The sequence below is a fragment of the Monodelphis domestica genome, chromosome 1, assembly GCF_027887165.1.
Source record: "Monodelphis domestica isolate mMonDom1 chromosome 1, mMonDom1.pri, whole genome shotgun sequence".
Classification (NCBI taxonomy): domain Eukaryota; kingdom Metazoa; phylum Chordata; class Mammalia; order Didelphimorphia; family Didelphidae; genus Monodelphis; species Monodelphis domestica.
Genome location: NC_077227.1, coordinates 244,187,374 through 244,209,438, shown reverse-complemented (window position 1 = coordinate 244,209,438; position 22,065 = coordinate 244,187,374). Strand labels below are relative to the sequence as shown.

Below are 22,065 nucleotides of genomic sequence, written 5' to 3'. Positions count from 1 at the left end.
GTTTTTTCTACTGCCATGGAATTTTTAATATGTAAACCAGAGTTGTAGAGTGTCTGTGTGAGATTTAAAACACTCTAACTTGAAGACTTTTGCAGGTGCATATTGACATGTGGGTGGGATCTAGACTGTGGACTGGCTCATATTTCAGCACCAATTAGAAGATGGGCATGAAGCTAACCCTTTCTTGTCATGTTTAAGCATGGGTATCATTGCCAGCAAGTATAGCTCCCATATGTATTTTATAAATAGAATGGCAGCATATTATATTTCATTGCTGGACAGCCCAAAAATTATAGCACAGTTACTGAAGAAAATAAAATTGTCACTACCTAAATGTTTTACCCCTTTGTTCTTATTTTAAAGTTTTGTAAAAAGGAATTCTTTATTCTTTTTTTTTTTTTTAAATTTAACGGGGGACCTGGAGGTCCTCTTACCATAGAGATGAGTGAGGATAAACCAGCCCACAGTGACAGGAAGTAGGACCCAGGAGCCCCCTGCTGGGCCAACAGCAGTTGGTCAGGGCTGTCAGTTGCTGACAGTCAGGAGAGTCAGTTGCTGACAATAGGGCTGGGAGTTGCAGGGAAGTTGGCTGCTTGGAGGTGAGTTGGGGGTTGATTGCTGCTGGTGTGGGTTGGTGATTAGTTGGCGTTTATATGTATATGTATATATATATATATATATATAAACACCAATTAAGTAGTTATAGGTAAATATAGGCATTTTTAGGTAGTAAACTAAATTGTTAATGGTTAATGATTAAAAGCTGCTAGAAGTTTTCTCTGGCTTAAAGGATAATGTTAATTTACAGCTCAATTATATTCTCATTAAAACTTAAATGATTAAAAGCTACTCTTTTATTTTGTCAAAACCTCTATTTTTACTCTGACATTTTGGGGGAAAAAAAAGCAGCCAAACTAACTGAATCCTTCTATTTCTAATTTACTGTATTATAATTAATTACCTTGATTTTCTATTTCTTGGATGTGGAAGAAAAATGACTTGAGCTGACAATGAGAAAAAACCCAATTCCAACTACACCTATTTCTGGGGTTCTGCCATACCCAGACATTGAGCCTGTGTGATTCACACACTCACACTATTACGGACATGAATAAACATTTTATAGGTTTAACTATGAACTTGAATTGAGCATTTTGTAGACTATATAATAAGGTGAGGGTTACTCTAATTTGCTAGGCAGACTACTGGAACAGGAACAGGAACAGGAATGGTTAAAAAATCTTCAGTATTTAGAGAAACAGTTAACTCTGCTCCTGAATTTTAAACAGAATTGACTAATAGTAAAGGACTAATGATTGTTCAAACATCTCCTCCAGTAAGAGAATGGTCTTTTGATCAGAAGGAGCAAATTTGATGTCATTGCCTAAGCTCCCTGATAGTGTGTGAAAGATAAATAACACCAAGAAAATATTGAAGGAAGACTTTAAGAAGAACAGAGTTTCAATGGAGGAACTAAGGTCTAGTGGCCAAGAGGAAAAAGAAAAACAAGAGGTGTCTAAGTGTCCTGGCATGGGGGAAATAAAGTTTATATTGGCTATGTAATTTTAAAGATACAGTTTTCATTCACTAATTTACTCATATGGAAAGATATTGTCTCTGAGGAGGAGCCCTTTTATAATATAGACTTTGAAATAGAAAGAAAAATTATGTTAGATTGCATATTAATTACATATTAATAAGAATGCTTATTTTTTAAAAGGCTATATTTCAATGAAACTTACATTAATTATTAACATCATATTATATTCCAAGTATTTTGTTACACACAAGGACAATAAGATAAAAACATACACTCCCAAAATGTCCTCAAGAACGTACCTTAGAAAACAATTTATTCACATACAAATATTTACCAAAAAATAAAAGAATAAAAGAATAAAAGTGACATGTTTTGAGGGGAGGGTTAACCTAACCTCTGATTTTACTGGCACACAGAACTCTAGAGGAGGAAATTCCCTCTAAAAATAATATAAATTTTTTTCATTAAACTCTATCTGATAGAATCATGGTTAAGAGATTCATTCAGGATCACTCAGCTTTGTTGAAAAAAAGTCAGAAAAAAATAAAGTAAACCTATAATAAATCAAAGGGAAACAACAGGGATGAAGGACTTTGCTTCATGAAGCCAAACAACTGATTGAAAAGTAAAAACTCCAACAAAATTTCATTTCAGAATTATGTAGACCAAAATGTTCATTCAACTTTGGTATGATAGGATTCTCTAAAACCCGCTCATACTTGGAAGACTTAAGAATTTATGTTTAAAAGAACATAACGTCAAATAAATTTTGATTAAAATAAAAAATCATTAAAAAGTTTATAGTCCAGAATTAGGAAATCACCAAGATGAACTACATTTATGAGAATCATCCAGTGATAGTGCTCTGTCTATTAAGTAGTTTAAAAGTTAAAAAGAAAGAAGTTTTAAAAAGTTAATAGAAACATGAAGCAAGTTTTGAATATATTTCTATATATTACCAGTTGGCATCCCTGTGACAGTCAGACTTGGAATGGTGATACTCTTTCTTTTCTTTTGCTGGAGGGAGGGCTAAATCCTTACCAAGTCCTTTTCTTTCACTTTGTTTAGAGTCTGATTTCTTTTTTGTTCTCTGTCCTCTTGGTCCTACCCATCTTTTTCTCTAGAGATTTAACTAGTCATATCTTATTACACAACAAGCTGTTTTGTTTCCCAACCTCTCTAAGATATGTCCAAGATGTACTTTTTCTTATTTTATGGAGGACATAGAGTATGAATTTATTAACATAATTATGATCTCTTATAGCCCCCATTTAAGAAAAGTCTCTAACATTCAGACTAAAGCTTGGTTTTCTCTCCTGATTTAAAAATTTCTGTTCCTTAACCTTACCTCTGGCTCCTTGATATTTGAGGCAAAATCAGAATATAGGAAATGCTGAGGTAAGAGAAGTCAGCAAAGTATATTGCAGTGTCCATGACTGATTGGACCACAGGCAGGAGGATTCAAGGAAAGAGTAGACTTTTTGTTCATATATCAATTCTTGTAGAGACAAATGCAAGGGATCACTTCAATCTGCATTCTTTGTTGTGAGATGCTTACAAGGCTGTATGGCCTTGTTTGAATTCTCCCTTCTCTATTTCAACTCAGATTTCTTTTTAGTCTTGTTCCTTTCAGCAGTTGCCCCTGATCCAACAATCATTTCCAGCTTGGCTTATTAAGTTCTGCAGAGGCATAGGGAACTCAATTAACTATTTCAACTGCTGTTCAATTATTACAATTCATTTTCCTTCCTCATTGTTTCTCGCATACGGCATGTGTCCCTTTAAGTACTCCTGGGCATTATTCCAATTTACTTTCTTTTTCTCAAAACTAAAATAGTTCCAATTCCCTTTTTCTCAAGAGCTGAGACAGAATGCTTCTCCATCCTGATGAATTCTAGAATGCCAAACAGCTCTCAAGTTATCTCTCTCACTGTATCTATCTCTGTCTCCTATCTACCTATTTATCTATCTATCCATCCATTATCTATTTATCTTATCTATCTTGAGAACTATAGTATAATATAAAATATATTAAATAAGTGTATACTAATGAGTGAAGTTGCGGAATATTAGTAGATCTGGTTTCAGAGATTTCAGCTTTAAATCCCAGGTTTTATACTATTTTGGATAAGTCACTTCCCCTCTCTGAGCCTCAGTTTCCTCATACAATATGAAATGGATAGATTAGATAATTTCTAAGGTACCCTTTAACTAGAAATGACTGCTCTGTCAACAATAAAGAGTATAAAGCCATATAAAATACAATCTCTAAAATGTAGCAATTTAATCTGCAATAACTCTCTTAGGGGGAAATATTGAGTCATATTGTAGTATATGAGCTTTAGTCATTGTGTTGTGACCCAAACTATAAAAGATATACAATCTCTACAGAAAAATTGACTATTATGAATTTAATTTTTTAAAAATATATATAAAAGAAGGAAAAGAAAATGGAAGCTAAAAATAAAGACTGGGAAATATTTTCCTGATATAAGTTTAAATTACTCCATGCTTTTCATGCTCTTCATTGATATGTGTCTTCTTTTCACTATTATAACTTTGAAATGAATGTCTAGTTCATTATTTAAATCTCTCTCAATAACTTCATTAATTAAGGACCCATTTCTGAATTCATATTAACATCCTTAGATAAATAAATATAGATTCATATCACATGAGTAAAGTTTCTTTTGGGATCAAATAATATATATATATATACATATATATTATATACATATAATCAAATAATATATAAATCCAAATTTGGAACAAAATTTTTAATTCATTCATCTTTCATAAGGATTTTTTTTTGAGTGGCAAAAAGTGGGGCTTGTAGTGTCTTGTGTATCTTCCAAATATAAATATTTTTCTTTTAGTAAAATCTTTTGTTTTATAAGAAAACAAGTAGCAAAAATGACAAAATTAGTACCTTAATCATAGCCCCCAAATAGAAAATATTTTCTTTATTTTTAATGTACTTTTGCTTTATTTATTAATGCATTTATAACTTCAAATGGTCATTTTTAGTTTAAGGCATTTAATACAAAGTAAACAAATGGAAAAAAATGGAAATCAAATTTCCCAGAAATACAGTGGGAAAAGCTGAATAATTTAAATGTATCTGTTTTATCCTTAATTTGAAATATTTCCTCCAATGGACAACCCTTCTAAGATTTTGCATCATATATAAATCTTCTCTATGCACTCCCATAAATTCTTCACAGGTTGTCCATCCAACATACTCAAGATCTTCATTTCTCTTAAAATATTCAGGCTATCAATAGAGCACAATGGCTGTTCATCAGCCATCATCTTTCCTTGAAACAAGCCCAATCAACCTTCTTTTCCTAGTCTTTAATGCCATCTTTTTTTTTTCAGTTCAGTCATTGACACATTGCAAGATTAGTACAAAACAGTGCCTTTGATTTCATGAGGTTATTAAAAGACATTTGCAATATCCTAAAGACATTTTAAGTAGCTTTATTACTTTTCCTTAACTCAGAGTCCAACTTATTTTCTAACTGTGTTGTTTCAATATTCATAGTGATCAACACATGAAATAGATTTTCCTTCCTACCTATACATTATAATCTTTCAAATAAAAATTTGTCCCACATTCTGTTTATTTTCTGTAAATGGTCAAGTCAAAGTTTATAAGTTTTACTGATTTTTTTTCAGGAAGATGTGCAATTACTTAGAACTCTATGAAAGCAGTGATAAGGAAGCTCAGTAATCACAAAATTTATTATTTTAATTTAAGACTTCATTATCCTGTATTTTAGTGTTTTATTGATCACAAAACTTATATATTCTTATTGTATGTGATTTGTGTCCATTTATCTTTCTCTCTCTATCTCTCTATCTCTCTCTGTGTCTCTCTTTGTCTCTCAATCTTTTGACACAGAGGGTCCTCCATAAAGGAAGTAGCTAACAAACTGAAGATCTCCCTCTGGCACTCACTGATACCTGAACTTCATTATATCTCAAGTCATCCTTTCCAATACCATATAGATCTTCTGATAACTTATGACTCACTGTTTCTGGTGAAAGAAACCAAATACTTCTTATCATCCTCTGTACTTTAAGATTCTTCCAATACCACTATTACTTTCCATCTCTTCCAATTAATCATCCAGATGTGGTCTTGTTGGCCATTATCATAATGTATAGGAAATTCTCTTTCCTTTATCAAATGGCTCAGGGCCTCTCTCAAAATTTCCCCTCAGTTCCAATTACTGCCTTTAAACTAGATGATTTCAACCTACATATTCATGACTCCTCAAATATCCTAACTTACCAGTTCTTTAATCTAACCAATTCTCATGATCTACTACACTGCTACACTACTCATCAATCACATGTTTTACACATGTTTAGACAAGAAGTCTAAAACAGCTTTACCTGATAATAATTTAGCATCCTTGTCTTCCTATGGCCTATTGTTCTGAAATCTATTTTGCTTCTTTAGATCATTCTTATTTGACCATTTTTTCTTATAAAGCATTATAAATGTAGCACTTTTCATGTAGCCTTCTTGGTTTTTTCTCTATGATTTAAGTAACAGAAAAGAAGAGGGAAAAAAGAAAATATATTTAAGGTTTTCTTTTAAAAAGAAATCATTGGAACTAGGTTTAGAGAAAAATGGATTTCATATTACTAATTGATTTCTTTTTTTCAAATAGAGGAAATCAATTTAGCTATTGTGGAAAAAACATATGCTTATGACACTTCCTATTAAGTTTTGGGACCATAGTCAATCAGAATGTTCAGACCTTTGTATATTTTCTGTCTCACTGGTTCTTGTTTAGAAAACATATAAACCATAAGGTTTCATTGGACTCAATTCATGGCTATTGAAAATTCAAGTACTCAATTCCATGAGACTAGAAGAGGGGAAAGAACAACAGAACAGTGCAAAATACATTCTAAAGTGTTCTCTGAATTAAGTCACAAAGAAAGTTTGTTCCTTGGGTAAAAATCTGGGACTGCTTCATCTACAGGCATTTGTGGTCTCTGTACTTCTGGAATAGCAGGAAATGTTTTAACAATTAGGGTGAGCAAATTGTAAAGGGAAATATGGTAGTGAGTTACCAACCAAGTCTTAAATAAAACATTCCTTCTCTAATGCAGTCCTGATGCTGTTCAGCCTTCTATTAGCAAAGACGACTGCATTGCCATAGGCAAAGAATCAAATATACAGTAGTTTGATAATGGTAATAAATGCAGCAAGAGAGCAAAAACACAATTATGAAATGAGCAAAGAGGACATAAGTTGAATTTTACCTCTAGGCCTTTTCTTGATTTTCTATGAGCAAATTAAAACAAAATCTTATTTCAATGATGTGTTTCTGTGTTATTTACATTTTTAAAAAATATCTTCTACAATCAGATATTTTCTTATCTAATATAGAACACTAGGCAAAGGAAGCTTAGGAAAGGAATATATATGTAGAGAATCAACTTGCTTTATGGAGAATGGAGTATGTCTACCTACAATGTATGCATACTTGCATATAATAGGAATGGGTCTAGGAGTGATATAAATTATTTTTTAATGTATTAAATATGATTATGTGTGGACATATTTGTCAGTTTTATATGTAAAGCTATTGCAGTGAACTATAAGACTAAATTGCATTCCTAAGAACTTGGGAAAATATTTTGTTCCTACAAAAAAGTGCCCAAGATTCATATATATGGAAGTAATAGATAAGGTGTTGTATATAAACCAATGGATTCCATGTAATATATGATTAAATCCTAAGAGTTCTGACAAAATAAGCATGTCTCTATTAAAGAATGATCACTTCCTTTTGTGAAGTCTCCTGAAAGCAATCACTGCTTAGGTAATATTTACTCATATGAATAGAATTATTTTTAAGTCAGATTCAATGTTTTTGTTTATATGAAACATAGCCACAATTAAGAGATAATTAAGCTTTTATGAACCAAAAACATTAGCTTATTAGGGAAACAAAGAATATTAACCTCCTAAACTTGAGTCATTTACATGTATATTTTGATTATTTATTTCCATTAAATACAGAGAAAGAAGCCAGGTTAGTATGCTAAACAATTTTTAAACAATTCATAATAATTCTTATATGTGTAGAAAAGTCTCATATTTCTGTCAATTACCTCCTTTGATTTCTAGTTTATTTAGGCTATCTTCTTTTGATTCAGGAGGTTGATTAGGGCACAATTTTCTTTTACTATTCCTTATGGTATTCATTCAACACCTATAAAAATTAGAAAATGAAAAATATAATAAAATTATTAGTATAGATTTTTGAGGATATAGATATGCAAATATTACAGGAGATATTTGTGGCCACATTACATAAGTTAATTATGAGTGATACTTATTAGATATTAACAGCAATATAAAAGAAGAAAAGATAGATTTTTATATAATTCTTTACCTCCTTTATTCCATATCTTCAGTATTTCATTCCCTTTGAAATAATTATTGACTAATTGACTAGTAGAAAAAAATGACCAAGATGGAAAAAGTGAAGAGAAACCATACAATTTGGGATTTTCAAAATAAGGAATTTTAACCTAGAGAAGGAATAATATTTACATAATAATGATGCGAACAATATTTATTGCCAGAAGTTTGAAAAATCACTTACTCTATAACTCTCATTTTATACAAGATATAGAAAAGGTCCAGAAATCCTAAGAGGCTTGTTTGCTCAATATCACATAAGTAGTAAGTAATTCAGATAGGCACAAAGAACAGTTTTTAAATGTTCAAAGCCAGTATTCTGTCTAGAAGAAGATACTTTCTCTGAGTTATAATTTCAAATATTGAAAAGGTTATTGTATGGGATTAGAATTAGATTTATTCTGCTTGACCCCAAGAGTCAAAACTATTTTCATAATAAGGAAAGTCATTATGCTTACAGTTGTCTTTTTCTTTGCATAAATAGTTCAGAATCCTTGGTTTCTTTCAAAACATATTTTGCAACTTTTTCACAAGGATTTTCTTGATCCTGATCTTTCCTAATACTTCCCACCCAGTCTCCCAAACCCCCAACACACACACACACACACACACACACACACACACACACACGTCTTGCAATATCTATTGATGCCTTTTTTGGTTTTACATAAGTCTAATAGGTATATGCTTTCTTCCCAATGGGAAGTTAGACTCTTTGAAGACAGGAGTTTTTTTTTTTATGTGTGTATGTGTATGTGTGTGCGTGTGTCTTCTAGTACATAGTATAGTGTACATAGGAAAAGTATTCAATAAATATTTACTGATAAACTGAATTATTACTTAATGATAAGACTGAGAGCCATAATGTTACAGCATAATCATAACTTTGCATTAGGACACAGAAATTTAGAAGGTACAATATTTTGAATTTCATATACATATATATATAATTGTATATTTATAAAACATATTTTGACAATGATTTCACTTCACTGTTAGTGTCAGGATAACTGAGTTTAACAGTTAGCAAGAACAGATAAAACTAGGAGCTATAAGATGATAGTTTCTTTCCCCCATGATATAATGATACCTATATGATCACAGAATATTAGGTCCTAGATAGTGATTGAATACACCTTTTTGAAATTTGCTATTATAATACAATCATTCAAAAATACTTATGAACTGTAAATACCAGTATAAGTGATAAATATTTTTCCATAATTCAATTAAATGCAACATACATTGAGAACCTATTTTGTATTTGATTGGACTAGGTGCTGGAACATAGCAATATGAGTAAAAAATCATCATCTGAACTGTTTTTCTTTGGTAGATGGGGGGAATGTGCACAAAATCAAATACTCTAGCATAAAATTAATTTCAACAAATGCAAGAGACACGCAAACAAAGAATTTTTGAGAAATATAAGAGATGAACAATTACTCATAACAAGAGAGTCAGAGAAAACTTATAGGAAAAGGCTTTTGAGCTAGACCTGGAAAACTGGATGGAATTTCACCAAGGGAGGGAAAGAAATCCTTAATAATTGCACCCATTTCCTTTGGTTGAGTTTGAAATAAAATGAATGAGTCTTTAATAATCAAATGTTGCTTAATATAAGATAATGCAGCCCAATTGAAGTTTACTTTGAAGGTATTCTTCCTTCCTCCATCCCATCTATTGTGATAATGATTGTTCAGGAAAAGACAAGTACCTGTTTGTTGGATCTCGAAAGAAACAACCCATTTGTATCATTAAGTTTTCACAAATAGCTGTGCATCTCAGCCAAGAGTACATTTACCCAAAATTAAAGGTACTTTTAAAAAGTGTATTGGCGGGAGGGAATAAAGAGTGCATTAAAAGTTTAACAAATCAGACTCAGCAATCTGATTTTCTGCATGTGGAATTCATCAGGCAGATTTTAGTGGCACTTGCAAACTTCCCTTTTCTATTACTGTTCCTTATTAAACTCCAAGGGATCTAGGATGATTTTTTTTCAGTAATTTATGACATTTGTGTCTATTTGCAACAGTTGTAAAAATACAGTATAACCAGGAAACATCATAAAACACTCATAAAGCCTTCTAAAGGCAGCCAAAGAGTTAGTCTTTCCACAGCAGTTAATGATACAAAGGTGAGTGAATTATCCCTCAGTGGGGGCTGCCTGGAATCTGTGGACTATGTAATGGCATTTTAGCAGATATTTATGACATCAAAATAAAAAAAAATCAGATTTGTATAAAAGGAAATTTGATGCCACAATATTTTCTCGATAAGCATGCCAACTTTAAGTATGAATTAGGATTGAAGAGAGATTCATGTTAGCCTAAAAGAGCTGTCCTTACACTAGCATTTTAGGAGCCTTTCACTGACAAGCTATATTTCTATTTCTCCCTCAAAATGATGAGCGCATTTATTGTAGGTGGACAATGATCCATTCAAAGAATAGTTAGCCCTTGCTAATGCATACAACACTTCTGCCTTGGGTGCAATTCAATAAAAATAAATCAAAAACATAGGTAAGAATATATATCATTACTAATTTTCCATTTACTACTTTGATTTAAATTTTGGCTTTCTTACCTGTCAACTATATAACCTAGGCAAGTATCTTAAACTCTCTGGTTCTCTTTCTTCACCTGTAAAATGGGTGGGAATGTGGGGAGAAGAGATGATCATATTATGGTCTATTCCAGTTTTAAATCTTTGATCTTATATATTCCTGATACCTGCTTTATTACTTGCTTTAAATATTTCTTTTCAACTTATTTGTTGTAACCAATACAGTGAATCTAAGAAAATTCCAGATAAAAAATGCTATCCATCTTCAGGGAGGTAACTGATGAACTCTGAGTGCAATTGAAACATACTTCATTTATTTTACTTCTTTTTCTTTGCAATGAAGCTAATATGAAAATGTTTACCATGACTTCACATGTATGCCTGACATCATATTGTTTGCCTTCTCAATAGTTGGGAAGCGACTGAAGGGAAAGAGAGAAATAAGTAATTGCTTTTAAAGGAAAAATAATTCTTTTTACTCTTGTTTAGTTATAAAGAATATCAAAGAAAACTGCTTTTTATTAATAATTATCCCATTTAGAAATTATTTTTAGAAAATTCCCACTTAGTACTATACTTTTGATACCAACTAAAAGCTATTTAATTAGATATATTTTTTCTTTTTTTCTTTGAGTTGAGTCTTAGACATGTATTTAAGTTGATTAGAGCATTTGAGATCCATTCTCTGCTTCTTATCCTGTTATTAAACAATTCTTTTTCCCAGGTACTAATGATGATATTGAGAGGAAAATGAAGTTCATGCAACACTTTTATTAGTTTGAACCATCCTATGTGAACAGAAAAAAACAAACCAAACAAACAAAAGTAGATATTTTTAGAACATTTTGGTGTCAATGACACAATACAACTTCTAGAAATCTTAGGAAAAGTTTTGCTTTTGGACTCAAAAGCTATATGACCATAAAGGCTGTGCTTTTCTCTTGACTAGTAAGTAATCCTACTAGCACTAGCTTGAAGTTAATTGGTAGTAATCACTAGGTAGAGTCATTGAAGAGATTGTAATTATGGGGGGAAAAAACTTCCCTTTTATAATAATGTCAGGAGAATTAATGGCAATAACAATTAAGAAATCAGAAAGACATGAAAAATACTGATGATTGGCAGTCTGAAAAAATTATTATTTGAAATTAAGACTCAGAAAGACAAATCAGTCAAAAGCAGTCTAGAGAATTGAAATAGTTCATGTCATTCTCTATTTTATCACACTTCCCATGCTACCTCATAGTCTCAGACTTTGAGGACTGATATGGGAAAAGGTGAAAGAGAAAGAAGAAAAGGAAAGAAAAATTGCTGGGAGAAGAAAGAGAAGAAAGGTTAGGAGAGAAAGAAAGAGGAAAGTTTGATTTTCCCGTAAGAAGTGAAGGAAAATTGAAGTCTAATGCTCTAACTTATACAAAAGATAATCAGTAACTATTATCTTTTTCTGTATTGCATTACAAAAAGCTGTTCCAAGTGAAAACAGCAAATATTTCAAATACTCATAAGTACAGGCAACATTGAAATGACTGGTAGGGCATCATTGTTCTATTCTTTGAATTTTCCCTCAATATTCATTTAAATTATTCAACCCCATTAAGTTATTCAAGTAAATGGAATGCAGAAACCTTTCTATTCTAGAATGAAAGTTACCATTTTCCCACTATTATTATTTTTTCTTCCTTCCCTCCATAAAAGAGATGTTTTCAGGAAACTCATTTAACCACTGTGATCCTCCTTTCTCTAGTCAGTCAAAGTAAGGGGATTAATAAGATTACTTCTCAGGTCATTCTTCTCATCAAAACTATAATCTTATTATCCCAAGTCCTGATTCTAAATCCTGATACAGAGGAACATAATTATTATTTGAATTTTTAAATATTGAAATTCATTTAAACTATAATCAACAACATTTTCACTCTTACAGAGCTACACAACAAGGAGTTGGACTTTTAAAATGTAATTGTGTTTGAGATAAACATTTGTGATCAGAAATATATATTCATATACATACCTGTATACACATAGGACATAAAACTTATATTTAAGGCAAAGGCCATATATAATCTTGATTTATTTACAAAATTAAAAAAATAAATATTGATACTAGAGAACATCAACTTGCTAATGGCAGTTAACATCATTATGTAATGTCTTTTTAACTAATTTTGTAACTATGAAACTCTGTAACCTACTATAAAATGCTTATCCTCTTTGGTTTGGGACCTTTTCACTATATCGTCTTCCCTTTTGAAAATGAACTGTTATTGATGTTTTTAAAATATATCTATATATTCAGGACCCTGCAATATCAAACCTATGTTGTGCATAGGCTATACTCCTTTTATAAATGAATTATCTTCCTGCATACCTTTCTATGTTATCTGTCTAGAATTTTGAACTAAAATTGTGCTCTGTAGATTGACAAAGTTCTGCCTTCATTTATCAAAAATGAGTTGAATAACATCTCAAAGAAAACAGAACAAAAGGTCATTGCTAGTGAATACAGTGTCCCAGATTCTGCTAGTGATTGCCAATGTGACACCATCTGAGCAATCATTAAGGTTATAAATATTGGGTGGAGACATAGGTGTGTGCCAGGATATTTTATTAGCTGTGAGAATTGTTTATTTTCTTACTTCTTCATTCTTGCATTTGGTGTGGAAAGGTCCCCATATGCAGCCTTGATCCTCTATCCTTTGAAATATGAGAGTCCGTAGGAAGCAGTTTTGATGGATTTTGTGATTGTAATAGTCTGACATTCCCAAAGCAGGTGTGACATTGCCAGGATGCTGCACAATTCTATTGTATTAACTTCTTTGAACTTAAAAGGACACCTTGATAGAGAGTAAGTGAAGGCCTAATGACAACATCCATGTGGAAGACCATTAATTATCCCTTTTAATGTTGTATTTAATTTATGAATTAATTTCTTACCACTCTATTCTTTTGGACAGTTTTCTTTGTATTGAAATATAGAAATATAAGAGATGGGGTTGTATATGAAGTAAAATGCTAGGTTTTAAGCTCTTGGGAGTAAGCAAAATATCATAAATTTCTTTAGAAATGATTGAAGTGCCTAGTTTCATATTCAATAGACTAAATTGAACTTAATAAATGATAATAATAATTAATAATAAAGTTAACAAAAGTCCTAATAAATGAGATATATTTTAAGAGGTATAATTGCAGAGAATCATTTGTGAAGTCTCCAAAATTCCCTCAAAAAAGAAAAATCTTCAAAATTATAAGATGAAGAACATACACCTTTTCTAAAGAGAAAAATGTAATGATTTATATTACCTGCAATGCAAGTGAATATAACTTAATAGTATTAAATAACATTCCCCAAAATACAATATAATCTTAGGTTTTCTTAAGAAAATTAGAATGGGGGGAGCAGCTGGGTAGCTCAGTGGATTGAGAGCTAGGCCTAGAGACGGGAGGTCCTAGGTTCAAATGTAGCCTCAGACACTTCCCAACTGTGTGACCCTGGGCAAGTCACTTGACCCCTATTGCCTAGCCCTTACCACTCTTCTGACTTGGAGTCAATTGACTCCAAGTATTGACTCCAAGACAGAAGTTAAGGTTTGAAAAAAAAAGGAAAAAAAAGAAAATTAGAATGTCTAAGATTATAGAAATTGAGTAGATACAGGTCCTCAAATTTGGCACTTCAAAAGCTCAAAATAATTTATTAAAAGGGGACATATAATTCAAAGTAATTATAAACTCAGAAATATTGAGGACTCAGTTTTCCAAGATGTTCTAGGGCTTTATATGAATGAAATTACAAAGTGATAATTAAGGAAATGAGAAAACAAGTAATTAGGATATTCATTGCCCATATATAGGATGTGTCAATGTAATGAAAATGACAGTACCATATAAATTAATTTGCAGATATAATGGTATGTTAATTTCCCATTAAACTTTTATATCTATCTGAAATTTCAGCTGAGAAAGTGAGGAAAATTACAGGATGATAGTATGAGAGGTTTATAGGACCTGATGAAAGTTGCTTTTTTTTCCTTCCAGTTTTAAGGATAGAGAACACAGAAATTTTTGAAGACGGTAGTGAAGTAAGTAGATGAGAGAGAGAGAGGTTAAAGATTGAAGAGAGAGAGAGAGTGGTGGGATGATTGAGGTTACACACTATTGGAGAATACAGAAGGGTTGAGATCAATGGTTTTTGTAAAGCAATTAGCTGGTCAAGCAATAGGGTCAGCTTATGATGAGGCAAAAAGAGTATCATGGTATTTTTATTGATCTGTTTTGTTTTTAGAAAAAATAATGAGATTAAATAATTTAACATTTTTTATGTTAAATAGCTCAGCTTTTCTCAGTCAAATAAAAAGTCCAAGTCTGCAGCTGAAAGAAGGAGTAGGAGTATATGAAGCTTGAAAAGAGAAATGGTTTAGAAAGGCTTCTGGGGAGAGTGAGATCCAGAATTAATTAGACAGCACTAAAAGGTTTGCCTTCCAGCATTAAGGAGGACCCAGTTAAAGTTAGATAACGTCATTTTATCATTTGCTAAGTAAGGATGACTGTCTTTAAATTCATTTTAATGATGGAAGCAGAGGAACTATATAGTGGAAGGAATGTGGGGCTGAGTTGGATTAAAGGATAAGTGAAATATGACAAGAGGTAAGGAAAATAGAATAGAAAGGATACCACATCGTATTTAATTGGCTAATAATAGAGAAATGAAGGCATAAAATGAGTGAATCCTTCAGGGACAGTTGAAACTAGCATTGTCTCAGGTAAACAGGGGTTAAAGCAAGAGAAATATTCATCTCTCTTTTGGAACTATACTAAGGGACAATATTATCACTCAGTAAGTAATTTTATAGAGCCAGACATGATTCATTCATGTTTCAGGACCATTCACAAGGCTTGAAGTCATCTAATGTAAATTTTCCTTTTGAGTATGCTGGGATGACACCAGGAGCATAAATTGGGAGAAACCAATAGTACTTAGATGACTGAAAGAGTAGATTAAAAATGAGGTTAAGCGTAGTATATTCATGAAGTCAACATGAAACCGAAAGTAGATGTAAATATATATTTACCTTGAACTAGCCACTTTACCCAAGACAGCAGAAGGGTAAATGGTAGATACTGATACAGACAAAAAATCTCAATCCAGAACCTGAAGCAGGAGACCTAAGTAAGCAGAAGCTAATTCCTAACACAATGAAGAAATATTATGCATTATGGAAAATCCAAGAAACACATACAAAAGACCAAGATTTACAATAAGAGGTAAAAGTGAAAACAAAGACATGGACACATGTAACATGCAGACATAAGAATATCTTGAAAATAAAGTTAATAAATAAATAAAAGGAGCAAATAAGGAAAAAATGAAGAGATTTTTAAAAGATGAGATTAGAACTCAGATAAAAAATTTTTTAAAAAGAGAGGATGTAGATACTAAGGTGTACAGAGAGTGACAGAGGAACAGAGTCAGAGACAAAGAAATAAAGGAACAATAAGAGAGAAAGAGAGAATTTAAGCATTGTCAGACTACTGAAAAGCAAAACCAAACCAAAAAGCCTTGATTTGTCATGATATGTCAACATATCATAAAAGTGGAGGTGGAAAAAATAATTTATAAAGAAACATAGTAGTCATATCATGAAAAAATCTCAAATTTAAAATAGAAATGTAATATTCAAAATTCATACTTTCAGGGAAAAAGAGGGGAAGCAGAAAAAAAACATATAAACAAACAAACAAAAAGAAAAAACTGCAAGAAGCCAAAAAACAAAGTCCCTCAAAATGAGGGAAGCTCACTCAAGATCACACCAGAATATGCTACAACTGTGATAAAGAAATGAAATTCTCAAATATGATATATTTATTGTAAAAGATCGAAGAAAAACTATTTCTAGCCAAAAAATGTTGTATCCTAATTGTGAGCCAGTACTTTAACATTGAAGTTTCCTAAGCACACTTTTAAAACTATGAGTTGTAGAAGTTTTCTTTACTTATAAAAAATGATCTCAGTTCCTTAACCCTTACCATCTACCCTTACTCTTTTGAAGGAAAAAAAAAAGCAGGAAACTAGATAAAATGAAAAAGAATATGGATTAGCATCATGGTTGACAAGTTATCTCCCTGAATTATCATTATTTTATTTTTCTGAATCTCAAAATTTATTCTTGGTTTTCTGTACTTCAGTCTATTTTGGGAGAGGTAGAGGGAACAAGTATTTATATGGCACTGATGATGTATGTGCTTTATAATATTATCCCATTTAATCAGCCTCTAAAGTTTAAGTATGAATAATGGAAATTAACTTAAAGTCAGAAAAATAGATCCATTGAAAAGGAAGGAGTTTGACTTTTTTTGAACAATAATAAAAAAATGAATGAACAATTTTGAAATACAAACATAAATAGGATGTTGGTTAGCATTTCCCCATCATTAGAGGGAATGCAGTATAGAAAAATAGATTTAGATCATCAGCAAGAATGTTGGATTAGAAATATTTTACAGAAGGAAAAAAGTACCGGGAAATATCTTTGTTTTTAAAGGTAGAATAAACAGGCATCTCTTTGGTTGGTTGAGATGATTTAGATTGTGTCCTGTTTGTTAGCAGTAAAGAACTCTTTTTGCTTCCTGGTTCCATGAGAAACATTTAATAGATGATGCATATGAATAACATTAAAACCTTGACTATTAATCCATATTTCTTTGTAAGTCAGAAAAGAGAAAAGAATAACCACTTTTAATTCTCGATTTATTGAAAACATATCCTCTCCTGTTAAAATCACTGAAATATAGGTATTCTGAATTTTTTGGCAAATACCATGTGACCAAGAAGTTTTTCATGGGATATTTCAGTAGGGAAATATCTTTTGGGGCACACCAAACTGAGCCTTTACCTATATTATTCAAACAATCCCCTCCAGATGAGGAATTTCAAGAATAGGTCAAGTCCGGCCTATTGTCTAGCCAGTAACTGACAGATCAAGTTATTTATTGTAGCTCTGAATCTTTATTCTGAATTCCAGCCTGGAATGGGTTTTTACAGTCACGTTATACACATTGTTTATAATGGAAATGCTGACAGACTCTTGTTCCTGTAACACTATAGCTAACAGATGCATCAGTGCATTTTAGGATAACTAAGTTATGGAGCTGTCATCAAAATCTTTGACAATTGCATTTCTCTGAGCCAATTCATGAGGCATGCACCTGGGTATAGTTGATCACTCATTTGTTCAATAGGGAGAAGTCAAAGTCAAGGAAGACCTCTAGTCACGCAAAAGAAGAGGCTTTTCTTTGGGGTATAATGCCATTAGTTTTATAAGTGTTATTGGTGAGATGAGCAAGTGACATCCAGTAAGCAATAGAAAATGCGTTTGAAAAAAGGAAAAAGATATACAAAGAGAGAAAATAGGAGAAAAGAATGCAGAATGCAGGTAAGGATGAAAATTAGGAAAAGAAATAAAATTACATGGATTTATGTGTATACAAGACATTAAAAGGGAAAAAAGAAGGAACTGAAGGTTTAGAAGAAAACTGAGGTATTAAATGGTTTCAAAAAAAGAAAGAGTGGAGGAAAATGGAGTGAGTGGCACATGAATGTCAGCGGTACCATATACTACATATGTTCAAGAGAATGAGACCTGAGCAAAAATATTAGTTTCTGGAGCACTATGCCTGTTGGTGACCCTTCAATAAAGCAATGAGAAGAAAAAAAAACAAATATCAAGGAGTGGAGAAATGTTTGACTGTAAAGAAGTAAAGGCTAAGAGCTTAGACTAATCTTTCAAAATATTTGGGAGGTGATGGGAGTGGGAATTTGTGGCACAATGGAAAGTTCAATGCTTTGAACCAGAGACACTGGGTTTAAATCCTACCTCTGACACTGGAAATCTGATCTTTGTCAACATTAAAAATATGATCTTGGAAAAGTTAGTTGTTAAATGAGGGCTTGGGCTACATGGCTTTGCAAGTTACTTTTTAGCTTTTGCTCTATGATCCTTAATTCGATTAGTTACATTGGATAGATAATATAGCTGGAAAAAATAAAAATAAAAAATAACAATAGTAGTAGTATTTTATACATAAAAGTATAAATAATAGTAGCAGCATTTTATAGGGAATACATAATTATATGGTTTTTATATATTTTAAAGTATGTACAAAATATGTATATTATATAGATAGATCTCTATCTCTTTATCTTTCTATCTTTCTATCTATCTATCTATCTATCTATCTATCCATCTATCTATCTGTCTGTCTGTCTGTCTGTCTGTCTATCTATGTATCTGTTGTTTACTATACCTCAAGAACTCTGCTAAGTAACTTCATCTTATTTGGTCCTCACAATAGCCCATGGAGGTAGATGCTATTATTATCCCCATTTTCAAGATGAGGAAATTGAGAGAAATAGAGCTTAAGTGTAACCTAAAGTCCCACAGTTAGCAAGTGTCTGGGGCCATATTTGAACTTGGGCCTTACTGACCCAAGGTAAAATTCTGTATGTGCTATATCATCTTAATAATTTTAAGCAAAAGAAAATAAACCAATTTTGAGGTAAAATTTAAAAATGCGAGAAAAAAGAGATTATGGTATGGAAAAAATTAGACAAAGTAGCAATGGATAGGATTAAGGACAAAGTGAAGGAATTAATCCTAGAAAGGAAGACATCAAAAAATTGCTACGCTTCATTTATTCCATCTCCACAAAAAAAAAAAAAATCTGTTTTGTTCATGTAGTTTTCTCCTTTTATGTCTGTAATTGATGCAAAAAAAAAGAAGGAAGGAAGGAAGAAAGGAAGGAAAAGAAGAAGGAGGGAGGGAAAGAATGATGGAGTCTAATCAAAATAAGTATAATGGCTAAGGATCAGGCAGTAGGAGCACCCAATATACACATCTAAGCTATTGGGGCTAAATGTCTTGAATTGAGGTAACAGCACAATGTGAGAGAAGGTAGAGGTAAGTGGAAAATTTGAGAAGAGGTCTACCTAGCTGAAAAAAATTAAACAGAGAAACTTGAAGAATTAAATCATACAAATGCCATTTTTATACCAAAAGTTTTAACAATTTATGGGAAAAGTATACCATGGTAATCGGGCCATTTTAGTAAATGAAAGTGAGAATATCATCATTATTCTATCCTTTGTAGAACAGGTCACAATATCACAGATTTTAGGCATAAGAATAAAAGAGGATAGGAACATGTCAGGTGTATGGGTTTAATTTGGTAGCACTGAACTACTCCTCAACCTCCCAGGGAAGGTTCTAATAGATATTGTTTAGGTAACATCTTGCTTTCTCTTCACTTGAATTCTTTTGAGAATGGCTTTGGAAAGATGATCTATCAGAGCCACTATATTGTCTTGCATTGTTTTCTGTGTCTTAGTGTTCTACCTTGGTAAGCCAATAATACATCTTTACCAAGTTGGAAGGGAAGTTATTAAAATATTTTCCTGGTGTTCAAATACTTGCCTGAGCCCCTCACCTAACCTAGGGAAATGTCAGATATTCTACATAGTCTTAAAGATATAAAACATTTTTTTAAAATGTATCTGATTTCCAGATGGTGAAGTTCATAAAATTTTGTAAATTTGATTTTTTACAATAATTTTCTTGTTTGATAATAGAGAAAAGATAATTTTGCATACCACTTACTTCTTTCTTTCTGAACTGAAAGAAAACTTTAGAACATGGCTGAATACGCAGACAACTGACTCAGTTTCGGTAGACAGAAATGAATAAATACATGTTTTTCTATATACAAACTTAATTAGCTAGATTTTGACCAGGACCATTCCAAAAATGGAGACATCGTTATAATAAGATCAGAAGGCCAGACAGTGCCCCATGCCTTTAAAATAGGCAGTTATATGGTAAAGTCAATAAAGCAATCGATTATTAACAAAGAAGACCTGAGATCAAATCTACCCAGGACATCATACTGCTTCTCTCAGTTCCTTCTTAAAGATATGAAATTATATTTATTATTCACTCATTTCAGTGACTCCCCTCAATATTAAGGGTATTATTTTATGTCAAGTCATCAGAAGAACACTCGTAGGTGCATATGAAGTATATTTAGCTTTAGTTCTTTTTCACTTTGTAATTCTTTGTGTAATAGTCATCAAACTGTCTGGGGTCTCTGTTATAGCTCATTTATCACCCCATAGCCTCTTTTGTTGTTGTTGTTGACAGAGGTCTTAGGAGCCTTTTGGATATTATGAGCAACTGTTGGCATAATATTACTGTACAAGGGAAAAATGAACTAAAACCACAAGCTCTCAAATAGATTTCACTTGCAAAAGGGCCAAGTTAAACAAGGATTAATGTGAATGAACTTTCTTCTTCCAGAGAACTGCTATGAAACTTGACTGAAATGATAGCTAAATATTCTTGCCTTTGTGTTACCTCAGTGGGATTCCACACTTTGCAAACATGAAGAGTCATTTTTAGCAGAAAATTTCTTGGACCTTCAACATGATTGTACCATTAGGTCAAAGATAATAATACCATCCTGAAAAAGTGAAGGAATTCAATGAATAAGAAAGCAAATTTCCTTCTTTGTAAAATCCAGCAAAAGGTAGTAAAAGAAAGTCATGTAAACATAATTGAATTAAAATGGAGACCTTCCTGTATTCTGGTTCCACAATTCCAGATACTCATTCTCAATAGTTTAGATGTATATTGGATGCCACTACTTCATCTTAAGCCATTAAACACATTTTGATTAGACATCTTCCCTCCAAGTATAATTTTCTTAAATAAAATTTATTATTCCTCTATTCATTTATTAGGGATAAAAATATCAAAATTAAAATGTTGTGAATCTGTATGAATAGGGAGGAATCTTATAATAACAACGTGGCTGTCTCATTGTCCACTGACAAATACAAGAGCCATAAGTCTTAGCTGATTTAAATATTTAAGTGTTTCAAATCCTAAAATCAGAGCTTTCTAAAATCATACTGGTTTTCCCAATAGGTAGCAAATTCTCTTGCAACTAAATTTTTCAATGGACAAAAATATATATATTTGTTAATTGCCTACTTTGTGTGGAGAGTTGATTTTGATATTTCTATATCCTGTCCCCATAGAGCTTGTAGTCTAATCATGGAGGTATGATTTGGTGATCTTAGAGAAATAAGTTATGCTTTAAATGAGGTTTAACTAGATTATCTTTGAGGTTGCTTCCAACTCTGAAATTTTATGATTCAAAAGACCACAGATCTAAAGTGGTATGGGAAACTTAGAGGTCATTACTTCAAATGAGATAATATTTGCAAAGCTTTTAGCACAAAACCTAGCATATAGTAGGCATTTAATAAATGTTTATTTAATCCCTTCCCGTCTTCATTCAGTTCAGCATCCTCATTCTAAAGATGAGGAAACTGGAGCTCAGGAGATTGAGTGACCTGTTCCAAAATCAGAGGGAGATACTTGGGAATTTAATGTAAAAAAAATTTTTTTTAAGATAGAATCAATAGGCAGAATTTGAATCTATGACATCTGTCTCAAGA

At 31.9% G+C, this 22,065-nt stretch overlaps 1 long non-coding RNA gene across 1 annotated transcript in view; it reads left to right on the top strand.

Annotated features, from left to right (window-relative positions):
- Positions 1 to 438: 438 nt before the first annotated feature.
- LOC103102414 (uncharacterized) overlaps positions 439 to 22,065 on the top strand; it is a 143,124-nt gene continuing 121,497 nt past the window's right edge. Inside the window, exon 1 of the long non-coding RNA XR_008914951.1 lies at positions 439 to 599. This is a non-coding gene — a long non-coding RNA (uncharacterized LOC103102414). The remainder of the gene's footprint in view (positions 600 to 22,065) is intronic.